This window comes from Phyllobates terribilis, unplaced genomic scaffold, assembly GCF_046119375.1.
Source record: "Phyllobates terribilis strain yellow unplaced genomic scaffold, ASM4611937v1 Scaffold_5__5_contigs__length_657084704, whole genome shotgun sequence".
Taxonomy (NCBI): domain Eukaryota; kingdom Metazoa; phylum Chordata; class Amphibia; order Anura; family Dendrobatidae; genus Phyllobates; species Phyllobates terribilis.
In genome coordinates this window covers 533,515,120-533,528,446 of record NW_027362765.1, presented here as the reverse complement: position 1 = coordinate 533,528,446, position 13,327 = coordinate 533,515,120, and the positions used below count along the sequence as shown (strand labels likewise).

The 13,327-nt window shown below is 43.8% G+C and overlaps 1 non-coding gene and 4 pseudogenes across 1 annotated transcript; all 5 read right to left on the bottom strand.

Annotated features, from left to right (window-relative positions):
* Nucleotides 1-4,833: 4,833 nt before the first annotated feature.
* Nucleotides 4,834-4,964, bottom strand: LOC141150973 (U2 spliceosomal RNA; annotated as a pseudogene).
* A 553-nt stretch (nucleotides 4,965-5,517) lies between these two features.
* On the bottom strand, nucleotides 5,518-5,618 carry LOC141150970 (U2 spliceosomal RNA; annotated as a pseudogene).
* A 568-nt stretch (nucleotides 5,619-6,186) lies between these two features.
* LOC141150862 (U2 spliceosomal RNA) lies at nucleotides 6,187-6,386 on the bottom strand. The gene has a single exon (XR_012246945.1). It is a non-coding gene; the product is annotated as a U2 spliceosomal RNA (small nuclear RNA).
* Nucleotides 6,387-7,038: 652 nt separating this feature from the next.
* LOC141150867 (U2 spliceosomal RNA) lies at nucleotides 7,039-7,151 on the bottom strand (annotated as a pseudogene).
* Nucleotides 7,152-7,803: 652 nt separating this feature from the next.
* Nucleotides 7,804-7,916, bottom strand: LOC141150866 (U2 spliceosomal RNA; annotated as a pseudogene).
* Between the last annotated feature and the right edge of the window lie 5,411 nt (nucleotides 7,917-13,327).

Below are 13,327 nucleotides of genomic sequence, written 5' to 3'. Positions count from 1 at the left end.
TGCTACCACTATTGGGAAAAATTATTTTCAGGGCTAGATGCAGCTAAAAATTATTATTAATTTCAAAGCTGGTGGAGCTTGGTATAGATGGCCTAATACAATGAGTCCCACACACTGCTAGAAGCCCAAATATTTTTCCAGAGGTAGATGCAGATAAAAATTATTTTTAATTTGCAACCTGATGGAGGTCAGTATAGATGGACTAATAGAGAAAGTCCCACACACTGCTAGAAGGCCAAATATTTTTTCAGAGCTAGATGCAGATAAAAATTATATTCAATTTGCAACCTGATGGAGGTCAGAATAGATGGACTAATAGAGAAAGTCCCACACACTGCTAGAAGGCCAAATATTTTTTCAGAGCTAGATGCAGATAAAAATTATATTCAATTTGCAACCTGATGGAGGTCAGTATAGATGGACTAATAGAACAAGTCCCACACACAGCTAGAAGCCCAAATATTTTTTCAGAGGTACTGTAGATGCAGATAAAAATTATTTTTAATTTGCAACCTGATGGAGGTCAGTATAGATGGACTAATACAACAAGTCCCACACACAGCTAGAAGCCCAATATTTTTTCAGAGCTAGATGCAGACAAAAAATTATTTTGAATTTGCAACCTGATGGAGGTCAGTATAGATGGACTAATAGAGAAAGTCCCACACACTGCTAGAAGGCCCAATATTTTTTCAGAGGTAGATGCAGAAAAAAATATATTCAGTTTGCAACCTGATGGAGGTCAGTATAGATGGACTAATACAACAAGTCCCACACACAGCTAGAAGCCCAATATTTTTTCAGAGGTAGATGCAGAAAAAAATATATTCAGTTTGCAACCTGATGGAGGTCTGTATAGATGGATTAATAGAACAAGTCCCACACACAGCTAGAAGCCCAATATTTTTTCAGAGGTAGATGCAGAAAAAAATATATTCAGTTTGCAACCTGATGGAGGTCTGTATAGATGGATTAATAGAACAAGTCCTACACACAGCTAGAAGCCCAATATTTTTTCAGAGGTAGATGCAGAAAAAAATATATTCAGTTTGCAACCTGATGGAGGTCTGTATAGATGGATTAATAGAACAAGTCCCACACACAGCTAGAAGCCCAATATTTTTTCAGAGGTAGATGCAGAAAAAAATATATTCAGTTTGCAACCTGATGGAGGTCAGTATAGATGGACTAATACAACAAGTCCCACACACAGCTAGAAGCCCAATATTTTTTCAGAGCTAGATGCAGACAAAAAATTATTTTGAATTTGCAACCTGATGGAGGTCAGCATAGATGGACTAATAGAGAAAGTCCCACACACTGCTAGAAGGCCACATATTTTTTCAGAGGTAGATGCAGAAAAAAATATATTCAGTTTGCAACCTGATGGAGGTCTGTATAGATGGATTAATAGAACAAGTCCCACATACAGCTAGAAGCCCAATATTTTTTCAGAGGTAGATGCAGAAAAAAATATATTCAGTTTGCAACCTGATGGAGGTCAGTATAGATGGACTAATACAACAAGTCCCACACACAGCTAGAAGCCCAATATTTTTTCAGAGGTAGATGCAGAAAAAAATATATTCAGTTTGCAACCTGATGGAGGTCTGTATAGATGGATTAATAGAACAAGTCCCACACACAGCTAGAAGCCCAAATATTTTTTCAGAGGTAGATGCAGATAAAAATTATTTTGAATTTCCAACCTGATGGAGGTCAGTATAGATGGACTAATAGAGAAAGTCCCACACACTGCTAGAAGGCCAAATATTTTTTCAGAGCTAGATGCAGATACAAATTATATTCAATTTGCAACCTGATGGAGGTCAGTATAGATGGACTAATAGAACAAGTCCCACACACAGCTAGAAGCCCAAATATTTTTTCAGAGGTACTGTAGATGCAGATAAAAATTATTTTTAATTTGAAACCTGATGGAGGTCAGTATAGATGGACTAATACAACAAGTCCCACACACAGCTAGAAGCCCAATATTTTTTCAGAGCTAGATGCAGACAAAAAATTATTTTGAATTTGCAACCTGATGGAGGTCAGTATAGATGGACTAATAGAGAAAGTCCCACACACTGCTAGAAGGCCAAATATTTTTTCAGAGCTAGATGCAGATAAAAATTATATTCAATTTGCAACCTGATGGAGGTCAGTATAGATGGACTAATAGAACAAGTCCCACACACAGCTAGAAGCCCAAATATTTTTTCAGAGGTACTGTAGATGCAGATAAAAATTATTTTTAATTTGCAACCTGATGGAGGTCAGTATAGATGGACTAATACAACAAGTCCCACACACAGCTAGAAGTCCAATATTTTTTCAGAGGTAGATGCAGAAAAAAATATATTCAGTTTGCAACCTGATGGAGGTCAGTATAGATGGACTAATACAACAAGTCCCACACACAGCTAGAAGCCCAATATTTTTTCAGAGCTAGATGCAGAAAAAAATTATATTCAATTTGCAACCTGATGGAGGTCAGTATAGATGGACTAATAGAATGATGCTATGCCCAAAAGATTTTACTTCACTAGGTGCAGTAAAAAAATTGGTATTCTATACACAGGTGGTATATCTTGCAACACAGATAGGCTACTCCACTGACTAACACACTCTGCAATAGGCCAAAAAGGATTAGCTTCGGTAGATTCAGCCAAATGCTGTGAAAAAAACTTGCACAGCACTGGCACAGACCTGCCTGGCAAAAACTGATAGGAACTGATGTAACCTAGTCCTGAAAAGGACTCCAATTACAATTAGTCTTTACTCCCACAACCTATCTATTTAAGAGCACAGACCTACCTGATAAAAGTCATAGGAAATGCTGTAACCTAGTCCTTAAAAGGACTGCAATCACAACTATTCCCTACTCCCAAGCTATCTGTAGATTTGTGCGAAAATTGGCTTGAAATTAACAAGGTATAGCGCACACAGCAACAGCGGTGCCGTCTAACACGCAGCTGCAGCAGTGAAAAAATGGTGGCGACGGGGAAAATGGCTTGGTCTTATAGGGCAAGGACATGTGACATACACTGCCAATGACACATGCCCTTGCTTGTGTGAAAAAAAGCACTTCGCTCCGTGTGTGTGCTGCTGATAGGCTGACAGATTGCACCTCCCCACTGCAAATGCGGGAAAGAGAAAAAAAAATGGAGATCTTCATTGTTCCTGCAGAGATCCATCCCCTGCCCCTCCCCCCACCCCGCTGTACACTCAAACTGCGTATTAACATTAATTTTCATCATTACTGAGAAAAAATCCAGTTATGATTTTGGTGCATGAACAGTTATCGAACATAACCTCGAACAGCCGAATTTTTCTCAAATTGTTCGTGTTCGCCGAACGGCTCGAACACCGCCCAAAACAGCTCGAATTTGAGATTGGCGAACAGTTCGAGTAGAACAACGCTCATCTCTAGTCATCTTGTCTTTAGTTCAATATCAACTACTGTAGCTAGGAGGGTGTAGAAATCAAGAGTCAGGCTTCTGAATGAAATGGACGGAGGGAGAGCATAAGTGGTATATCAAGGTTCACATGGTCGGCGCCTGAACCGGAAGACTCACAGATTTATCATTTGTCTCTTTTTTGTCTCCTGCTTAGAGAGAGAAAAAATACCCAAAGCATGTTGTCTATTGTCCGGGTATACCTTTTAGTTGCATTGACTAGATCAGCATAATGATGGCTTACAGGATTATTTCCTAGAGTGGTTGCTTTTTCAAATGTCCAGTAGATGGTGGTAGCGTGTAATTCTAGATGAAAGTGTTCATAAAGTAGTGAGAGAAAATGAGAGGTGGAACTGGCACTGAAGCGCTGTTCAATCAAATGTCCAGCAGGTGACTGTGGTACGCAAGATTAAATGGTTATGTAGAACTGTGATGTCGTACTAATATTAATCTTGAGGAATTAATAGAATTAGAATAGTTTTGATGTAATAAAATATTTTGTTTTATATGGCGTTGTCCAGGTCTCTTTTAGAGGAGCACAACTACTAGAATGGAGAAAAAGTTGTCTGTTTGTGGAGATACAAGGCTAATCTTCTGGGAGTTAAATGCTGTACTTATAATGATGGAGTCAGCTTTCTCCATAAAGCAGTTACAGGGCAGTTTGGCGCCAAAGAAAAAAAAGACTAAGAGGTCCACTATTGTGGGAAGGCTCCCCCTATTCTTTTATAGGTTTCTGCTTCTCTGCTCAGCTTAATAGTGATTTGGGAGGCAAAAGAAGGGGAGAAGCACCTTGGATGTTTGAATGTTTAAGAGGTGAGAGCTCCTTATCTTGTCTCCTCTGGGAGCTATTTGTCACAGTCCCACCTGCAGCTTATCTGATCTCCTGCACAGCAGCAGCTGCGCATCGCCTGACACTCTCCTCTGTCAGCCTGTGGAGTGGATCTCAGTCTCCCCAGGGGCTGCAGCAAGCTCCCGGTAAGTCTCTGGAGCTTTCCCTCGATAGTAGGAGGGGCAAGGGGGGTGGGAAAGCAGACACCCGGCCGTACTACAGTTCTGGAGCCCCTTCTCCTACCTTTTCACCAATGCCGCGCACTCCTTTTCCTCCTTTCACAGGGTCGGGTCGTCTCTTCTTCCAGCGGGCTTCTCCTGCTTCACTTCAGACTTTGTCCCCGGATTCAATCAAGTCTGCTCAGTTTTGAGGGAGGCAGGCCGGGCAAGCTGCAGGCTGCACTGCCGGCTCCTGGTTTTTATCTAGCTGTGCTGCAGCAGCCAGCTTCAGTCTGTAGGGAGCCTACAGACTGAGAAACATGGGGGACCGCTGCTCTTTTGCTCAATAATTAGTTACCCTCTCTACCCCCCACCCTTCCCGGTCTTGAGGTGCGTGTGACATTTGGGGGAGAGGAGAATTAGTGAAAATAGGTGGACGTATAGAGGACGTATCCGATATTAAACTGATAAGAAAAGATACTACACTTGATCTTAGCCAAAAGGCCGAGTAACGATTTCCTGAATTGGTTTTGGCCTATGGCTGCAAGAAGGCACCTATTGTAGGGATAGGGACAAAGACTCCCCTGAGAAAGACATGTTGTTCATCAATAGACACCTTAAAACCCACAACTATACTGCTTTTTTAATCTGCATAAGTCCACCTATTTTCACACAATCTCCCCCCCCCCCAATGTCCCACGCACATCAAGACCGGGGGGAGAAGATAAATAACTACTGAACAAACGAGCAGTGGTCCCCCCTGCTTCCCAATCTTTAAGCTCCCTACAGACTGAAGCTGGCTGATGCAGCACTGTCAGATAAAAGCCAGGAGCCCATTGTGACACATGCAATGTCTGTTCCATTCTTCCATTCGTGCATTCTTGCATTCTTGCATTATTCATTTGTCCCATTGTTCCATTGCCCCCTAACAATGGGACAATGCAATAATGAAAGAATGGAAGAATGGAGCTAACTTTGCACGTGTCACAATGGGCTCCTGGCTTATATCTAGCTGTGCTGCAGCAGCCAGCTTCAGTCTGTAGGCACGTGGGACATTAGGGGGGAGAGGAGAATGTGTGAAAAAAAGTGGACGTATATGGGACGTATCAGATATTAAACTACTAAGAAAAGATGCTACACTTGATCTTAACCAAAAGGCCGAGAAGCGATTACCTGAATTGGTTTTGGTCTATGGCTGCATCCTGGCCACAAGAAGGCACCCATTGTAGGGATAGGGACAAAGATTCCACTTAGCAAGACATGTAGTTCATCAATAGACACCTTAAAACCCACAACTATACTGCTTGTTGCAGATGAACCCCACACGTTTTTAACCTGCATAGGTCCACCTATTTTCACACATTCTCCCCACCCCCCCAATATCCCACGCGCTTCAAGACCCGGGGAGAGGTAGAGAGGATAACTAATTAATGAACAAACGAGCAGCGGTCCCCCATGCTTCCCAGTCTGTAGGCTCCCTACAGACTGAAGCTGGCTGCTGCAGCACTGCCAGATAAGAGCCAGTAGCCCATTATGACTCATGCAATGTCTGTTCCACTCTTCCATTCATGCATTATTCCATTATCCCATTGTTCCATTGCCCTCTAACAATGGGACAATGGAATAATGCAAGAATAGAAGAATGGAAAAAACATTGCACGTGTCATAATGGGTTCCTGGCTTTATCTGGCTGTGCTGCAGCAGCCAGCTTTAGTCTGTAGGGAGCCTACAGACTGGGAAGCAGGGGGGAAAGCTGCTTGTTTGTTCAATAATTAGTTACCCTCTCTACCCCCACCCTTTTCGGTCTTGAGGCGCGTCGGACTTTATGGGGGAGAGGAGAATGTGTGAAAATAGATGGACTTATAGGGGACGTATCAGATATTAAACTGATAAGAAAAGACACTACACTTGATCTTAGCCAAAAGGCCGAGAAGCGATTACCTGAATTGGTTTTGGCCTATGGCTGCACCCTGGCCCCAAGAAGGCACCCATTGTAGGGATAGGGTCAAAGACTCCCCTTAGGAAGACATGTTGTTCATCAATAGACACCTTAAAACTCACAACTCTACTGCTTGATGCAGATGCATCCCACACGTTTTTAATCTGCATAAGTCTATCTATTTTCAAACATTCTCCCCCCCTTCCAATGTCCCACGCGCCTCAAGACCAGGGGGAGGGTAGAGAGGATAACTAATTAATCAACAACCGAGCAGCGGTCCCCCTGCTTCCCAGTTTGTTGGCTCCCTACAGACTTAAGCTGGATGCTGCAGCAGTACCAGTTAAAAGCCAGGAGCCCATTATGACACGTGCAATGTCTGTTCCATTCTTCCATTCTTGCATTATTCCATTGTCCCATTGCCCCCTGACAATGGGACAATGGAATAATTGAAGAATGCAAGAATGGAAAAAACATTGCACGTGTCATAATGGGCTCCTGGATTTTATCTAGCTGTGCAGCAGAAGCCAGCTTCAGTCTGTAATGAGCCTACAGACTGGGAAGCAGGGGGGACCGCTGCTCATTTGTTCAATATTTAGTTACCCTCTCTACCCCCCACCCTTCCTGGTCTTGAGGCGCGTAGAACATTAGGGAGGAGAGTAGAGGAGAATTTGTGAAAATAGGTGGACGTATAAGGGACGTATCAGATATTAAACTGATAAGAAAAGATACCACACTTGATCTTAGCCAAAAGGCCGAGAAGCGATTACCTGAATTGATTTTGGCCTATGACGCCACCCTGGCCCAAAGAAGGCACCCATTGTAGGGATAGGGACAAAGATTCGCCTTAGGAAGACATGTTGCTCATCAATAGACACCTTAAAACTCACGACTATACTGCTTGTTGCAGATGCATCCCACACGTTTTTAATCTGCATAAGTCTATCTATTTTCAAACATTCTCCCCCCCTTCCAATGTCCCACGCGCCTCAAGACCAGGGGGAGGGTAGAGAGGATAACTAATTAATCAACAACCGAGCAGCGGTCCCCCTGCTTCCCAGTTTGTTGGCTCCCTACAGACTTAAGCTGGATGCTGCAGCAGTACCAGTTAAAAGCCAGGAGCCCATTATGACACGTGCAATGTCTGTTCCATTCTTCCATTCTTGCATTATCCCATTGTCCCATTGCCCCCTGACAATGGGACAATGGAATAATTGAAGAATGCAAGAATGGAAAAAACATTGCACGTGTCATAATGGGCTCCTGGATTTTATCTAGCTGTGCAGCAGAAGCCAGCTTCAGTCTGTAATGAGCCTACAGACTGGGAAGCAGGGGGGACCGCTGCTCATTTGTTCAATATTTAGTTACCCTCTCTACCCCCCACCCTTCCTGGTCTTGAGGCGCGTAGAACATTAGGGAGGAGAGTAGAGGAGAATTTGTGAAAATAGGTGGACGTATAAGGGACGTATCAGATATTAAACTGATAAGAAAAGATACCACACTTGATCTTAGCCAAAAGGCCGAGAAGCGATTACCTGAATTGATTTTGGCCTATGACGCCACCCTGGCCCAAAGAAGGCACCCATTGTAGGGATAGGGACAAAGATTCGCCTTAGGAAGACATGTTGCTCATCAATAGACACCTTAAAACTCACGACTATACTGCTTGTTGCAGATGCACCATGCACATTTTTAATCTGCATAATTCCACCTATTTTCACACATCCCTTCCCCTTCCCAATGCCCCACGTGCCTCAGGCCCGGGGGGGGGGGGGGCGGTAGAGAGGATAACTAATTAATCAACAAATGAGCACCAGTCCCCCCTGCTTTACCAGTCTGAAGGCTCCCTACAGACTGAAGCTGGCTGCTGCAGCACTGCCAGATAAAAGCCAGGAGCCCATTATGACAAGTGCAATGTCTGTTCCATCCTTCCATTCTTGCATTATTCCATTGTCCCATTGTTCCATTGCCCCCTAACAATGGGACAATGGAATAATGCAAGAATGGAACAGACATTGCACGTGTCATAATGTGCTCCTGGCTTTTATCTAGCTGTGCTGCAGAAGCCAGCTTCAGTCTGTAGGGAGCCTACAGACTGTGAAACAGGGGGAACCGTTGCTCATTTGTTCAATATTTAGTTACCCTCTCTACCTCCCACCCTTCCCGGTCTTGAGGTGCAGGGGACATTAAGGGGGAGTGGAAAGGAGAATGTGTAAAAATAGGTTTACGTATAGAGAACAAATCAGGTATTAAACAGATAAGAAAAGTTTTTGTTTTTTTTAAAACCACTCAGTTTTAGTTAAAAGCAAACTGTAAACCAGACTTCGTCATAATTTATACTGCTTATTAAAGTTTTATTCAACAAAAATGCATCCAAGTGAACTTATACGAGAGAAAACTCCAGAAAAAAAATCAATGGTATTTAACCATATCCTGCCACTAGTGATGAGCAAGCACTAAAATGCTCGGGTACTCGTTGCTCGGGTCGAGCAAATTGGAATACTCGGGTGCTCGACCCGAGCAATGATCCGAATGTAAGTCCATGGGAAAATCGAGCATTTTTCAGGCGGCTCCCCCCGGCGGTCTGCAGAGGGCCTAAAAATTGCCCAAATCGATGGGAACAGTGCTCAAATGACATGGGAACAGCATGGGGAAGACCCCTGGAAGCATTTCTGACTCCTAGATCACTGCTGTCAGCAACGTGGTCAGAGTATTTGACCACTTTTACGGACTCACAATAAAACATACAAAAACGAAACCAAAATGGATTTTCCTGGGAAATATTTTAAGGAACATCCTTTCCAGGGTAATGACTTGTATATAAGGCAAAATAAATAACCAAAAACAAAAATAATCCTCCACAACTTGGGCTATGTTCACACGTAGTGTTTGATGCTTTTTAGCACTTTTGAATTGCTTTCAACCAAGACAAATGCATTCACCAGGAAATGTCATTTTAACATTTTACAACCTTATCTGGCCATGTGGGACAAATCATCAAACACATGCATACAGTGCTGAAAAGACATGGGAACAGCACGAGGAAGACCTTGGAAGCATCTCTGACTCCGAGGTCACTGCTTAAAAGTGTGCCCATCATAAGTGATACTTGGCGCATGCGAAGATGCCTCCCACCATGCACCTGTTGTTGCAGACTTGCAACAATCACCGTACACGTCCTTGTCCCACTGCAGATTTCAGTTGCCCCTACCCCATTCCTTGGAATGCAAGCGCAAGTATGCAGGCATCCACCCACCCACCCACAGGCTGCAATACTATACTACCAAATTTTTGACAGCTGCTTGCACTTGAAATGTGGCCTTTTAGGCTCGTGGAGGCGGAAGCTTTTCACAACCTCATGCCAGTGGCAGCCGGGTGTCCATACTCGGTCACCAGCCGCCACTATATTTCCCGGTATCGCCTCCGCCTTCCACAAGCACGGGTCCCACAACATTACCCATGCCCTCCCCAGTGCACTTACTGGGAAGGACTGCCTAACCACAAACACGTGGACAGGTGAATGTGGCCAGGGACGGTACGTAGCCAGTCCACAACTTTTTTTGCTGAGAGTTGTATTTAGCTCGGTGAAAGGACTGGCATAGAGGGAAACCGTATCTACCTTGTGTGTCATTTCTCCCAGGAAGTCCTCTAAAGCTGCTTGCACTTGAAATGTGGCCTGAACATTACTGCTGGTACTTTTCTGTGGGAATTTGTTTGCCTCCTACCAGCCTGGAATATTTCCAGCAAACTATGGTACGACGCCATGGTATTAGCACTGCCCCCAGTACCATTAGCAAAGCCATCCCCAATTTCCGTCTCAGGAATTTTATTTGGTAGACTGAGTGGCTGCCCAAATATATTTTCTCACAAAGGAGCTGAAGATAGAGTGGCAGGTACAAGTTTCTCCAGCCTGTTAGATATTAGAGGGTGAACGGCAGCACATTGGATCAGTGGTTAGCACTGAAGCCTTGGAGCACTGGGATCCTGGGTTCAAATCCCAGCAAGGACAACATCTGCAAGTACTTTGTATGTTCTCCCTCTGTTTGCGTGTGTTTCCTCCTCAGCAATAAAGCAGCCATAGAGTGTCCGGGAACCTTCCCACACACTTTTCTTAGCCAGGACTGCTTCTCGGCAGGGTTGGACGGTCCCACCAGAGAATCCTCTGGTGTGCCTTGGCTTCTACCTCAGGAGAGTTCATGATAGCGCTAACTTTGCAGCTGCTATGGGGCTCTTGAGCGAGTGAGAAAGGTTAGCCCTCAGAATCAAATCCTCTGGTGGGCACAATGTTTTTCAATCTGAAACAGCTTCTCAGTGGGAGTTGTATTTCACCACAGCCATATTCTTTAGCTCAGTGAAAGGACTGGCATAGAGGGAAACCGTATCTACCGCGGCTGTCATTTTTCCATCACCAGGTTCCGCCCATTGTCACACACGACCATGCCTGGCTGTATGTTCAGCGGTGAGAGCCACAGATCAGGCTGCTATCTTACAGCTTTCAACAACTCTGCAGCGCTGGGCAGTTTGTCAATTAAGCATGTTATCTTCAGCACAGCCTGTTGCCGCTTGGCCAAGGCAGTGCTTCAGTGCTGTCAGCTTGTGACTGATGTGGTCATTTCGGAGATGGAGGAGGAGATGTAGGAGCTGAACAACGTGATTACATTGAGGTGAAATTGGTGACGCTGTTTTTTATACTAAAGACAGATCCTATTGTTTTGTTTTTTTACGTTATTTTTTAAGACATATGCATTCACCGGGAAATGTCATTTTAACATTTTACAACCTTATCTGGCAATGTGGTGTGTGACACATCATCAGACACATCCTTTTTTCTTTATGATGGAGGGACTCTGAAAGTCATAAAGCCTATTTTTATAGGGACATCAGACGGCCCTTACTATTCTTAAAAGGCCAGCAGTTGGCCCTAGCTATTGTTAGAGAGCCATCAGCCGGCTATGCTTTGTTGTTCCCATTATTAACAAGTGGGCTTCCTATACTGTTATTGCGTATCCAGTGACTGCAAGGGCTGCCAAAAATTTGGACGCAACCCAGTACCCCTTTGAAGAGACATAGAGGAGGGTCTCATTAAAAAAAATGTTCCCATTATAAAGGAGCGGGTCTCCTATAGTGGTAATGCCCATGCTGTGACTGCAAGGGCTGCCAAAATTTGGGAAAAACCCCACTAAGAATTTAAAGACACATAGAGCAGGGCCACAGTAACAAGGTACAACATGTTCCCATTAGAAAGGAGAGGGTCTGCTATACAGTCATAGGTTATGCAGTTAGTCCAACGGCTGACCAATTTTAGGAAAAACCCCACTAAGGATTTAAAGACACGGAGCAGGGTCACAATTACAAGGTACGACATGTTCCCATCAGAAAGGAGAGGGTCTGCTATACAGTTATAGGGTATGCAGTGAGTCCAACGGCTGACCAATTTTAGGAAAAACCCCACTAAGAATTTAAAGACACACGGAGCAGGGTAACAATTACAAGGTACGACATGTTCCCATTAGACAGGAGAGGGTCTGCTATACAGTTATAGGGTATGCTGTGAGTCCAAAGGCTGACTAATTTTAGGAAAAACACCACTAAGAATTTAAAGACACATAGAGCAGGGCCACAGTAACAAGGTACGACATGTTCCCATTAGAAAGGCGAGGGTCTGCTATACAGTTATAGGGTATGCAGTGAGTCCAACGGTTAACCAATTTTAGGAAAAACACCACTAAAAATGTAAAGACACATAGAGCAGGGCCACAGTAACAAGGTACGACAGGTTCCCATTAGAAAGGAGAGGGTCTGCTATACAGTTATAGGGTATGCAGTGAGTCCAACTGCTGACCAATTTTAGGAAAAACCCCACTAAGAATTTAAAGACACACGAAGCAGGGCCACAGTAACAAGTACAACATGTTCCCATTAGAAAGGAGAGGGTCTGCTATACAGTTATAGGGTATGCAGTGAGTCCAACGGCTGATCAATTTTAGGAAAAACACCACTAAGAATTTAAAGACACACGGAGCAGGGCCACAGTAACAAGGTACGACATGTTCCCATTAGAAAGGAGAGGGTCTGTTATACACTTATAGGGTACGCAGTGAGTCCAACGGCTGACCAATTTTAGGAAAAACACCACTAAGAATTTAAAGACACACGAAGCAGGGCCACAGTAACAAGGTACAACATGTTCCCATTAGACCAGAGAGGGTCTGCTATACAGTTATAGGGTATGCTGTGAGTCCAAAGGCTGACCAATTTTAGGAAAAACCCCACTAAGAATTTAAAGACACATAGAGCAGGGCCACAGTAACAAGGTACGACATGTTTCCATTAGAAAGGAGAGGGTCTGCTATACAGTTATAGGGTATGCAGTGAGTCCAACGGCTGACCAATTTTAGGAAAAACACCACTAAGAATTTAAAGACACAAGGAGCAGGGCCACAGTAACAAGGTACGATATGTTCCCATTAGAAAGGAGAGGGTCTGCTATACTGTTATAGGGTATGCAGTGAGTCCAAATGCTGACCAATTTTAGGAAAAACCCCACTAAGAATTTAAAGACTCACGAAGCAGGGCCACAGTAACAAGGTACAACATGTTCCCATTAGAAAGGAGAGGGTCTGCTATACAGTTATAGGGTATGCAGTGAGTCCAACGGCTGACCAATTTTAGAAAAAACCCACTAAGAATTTAAAGACACACGGAGCAGGGTAACAATTACAAGGTACGACATGTTCCCATTAGACAGGAGAGGGTCTGCTATACAGTTATAGGGTATGCTGTGAGTCCAAAGGCTGACCAATTTTAGGAAAAACACCACTAAGCATTTAAAGACACATAGAGCAGGGCCACAGTAACAAGGTACGACATGTTCCCATCAGAAAGGCGAGGGTCTGCTATACAGTTATAGGGTATGCAATGAGTCCAACGGCTGACCAATTTT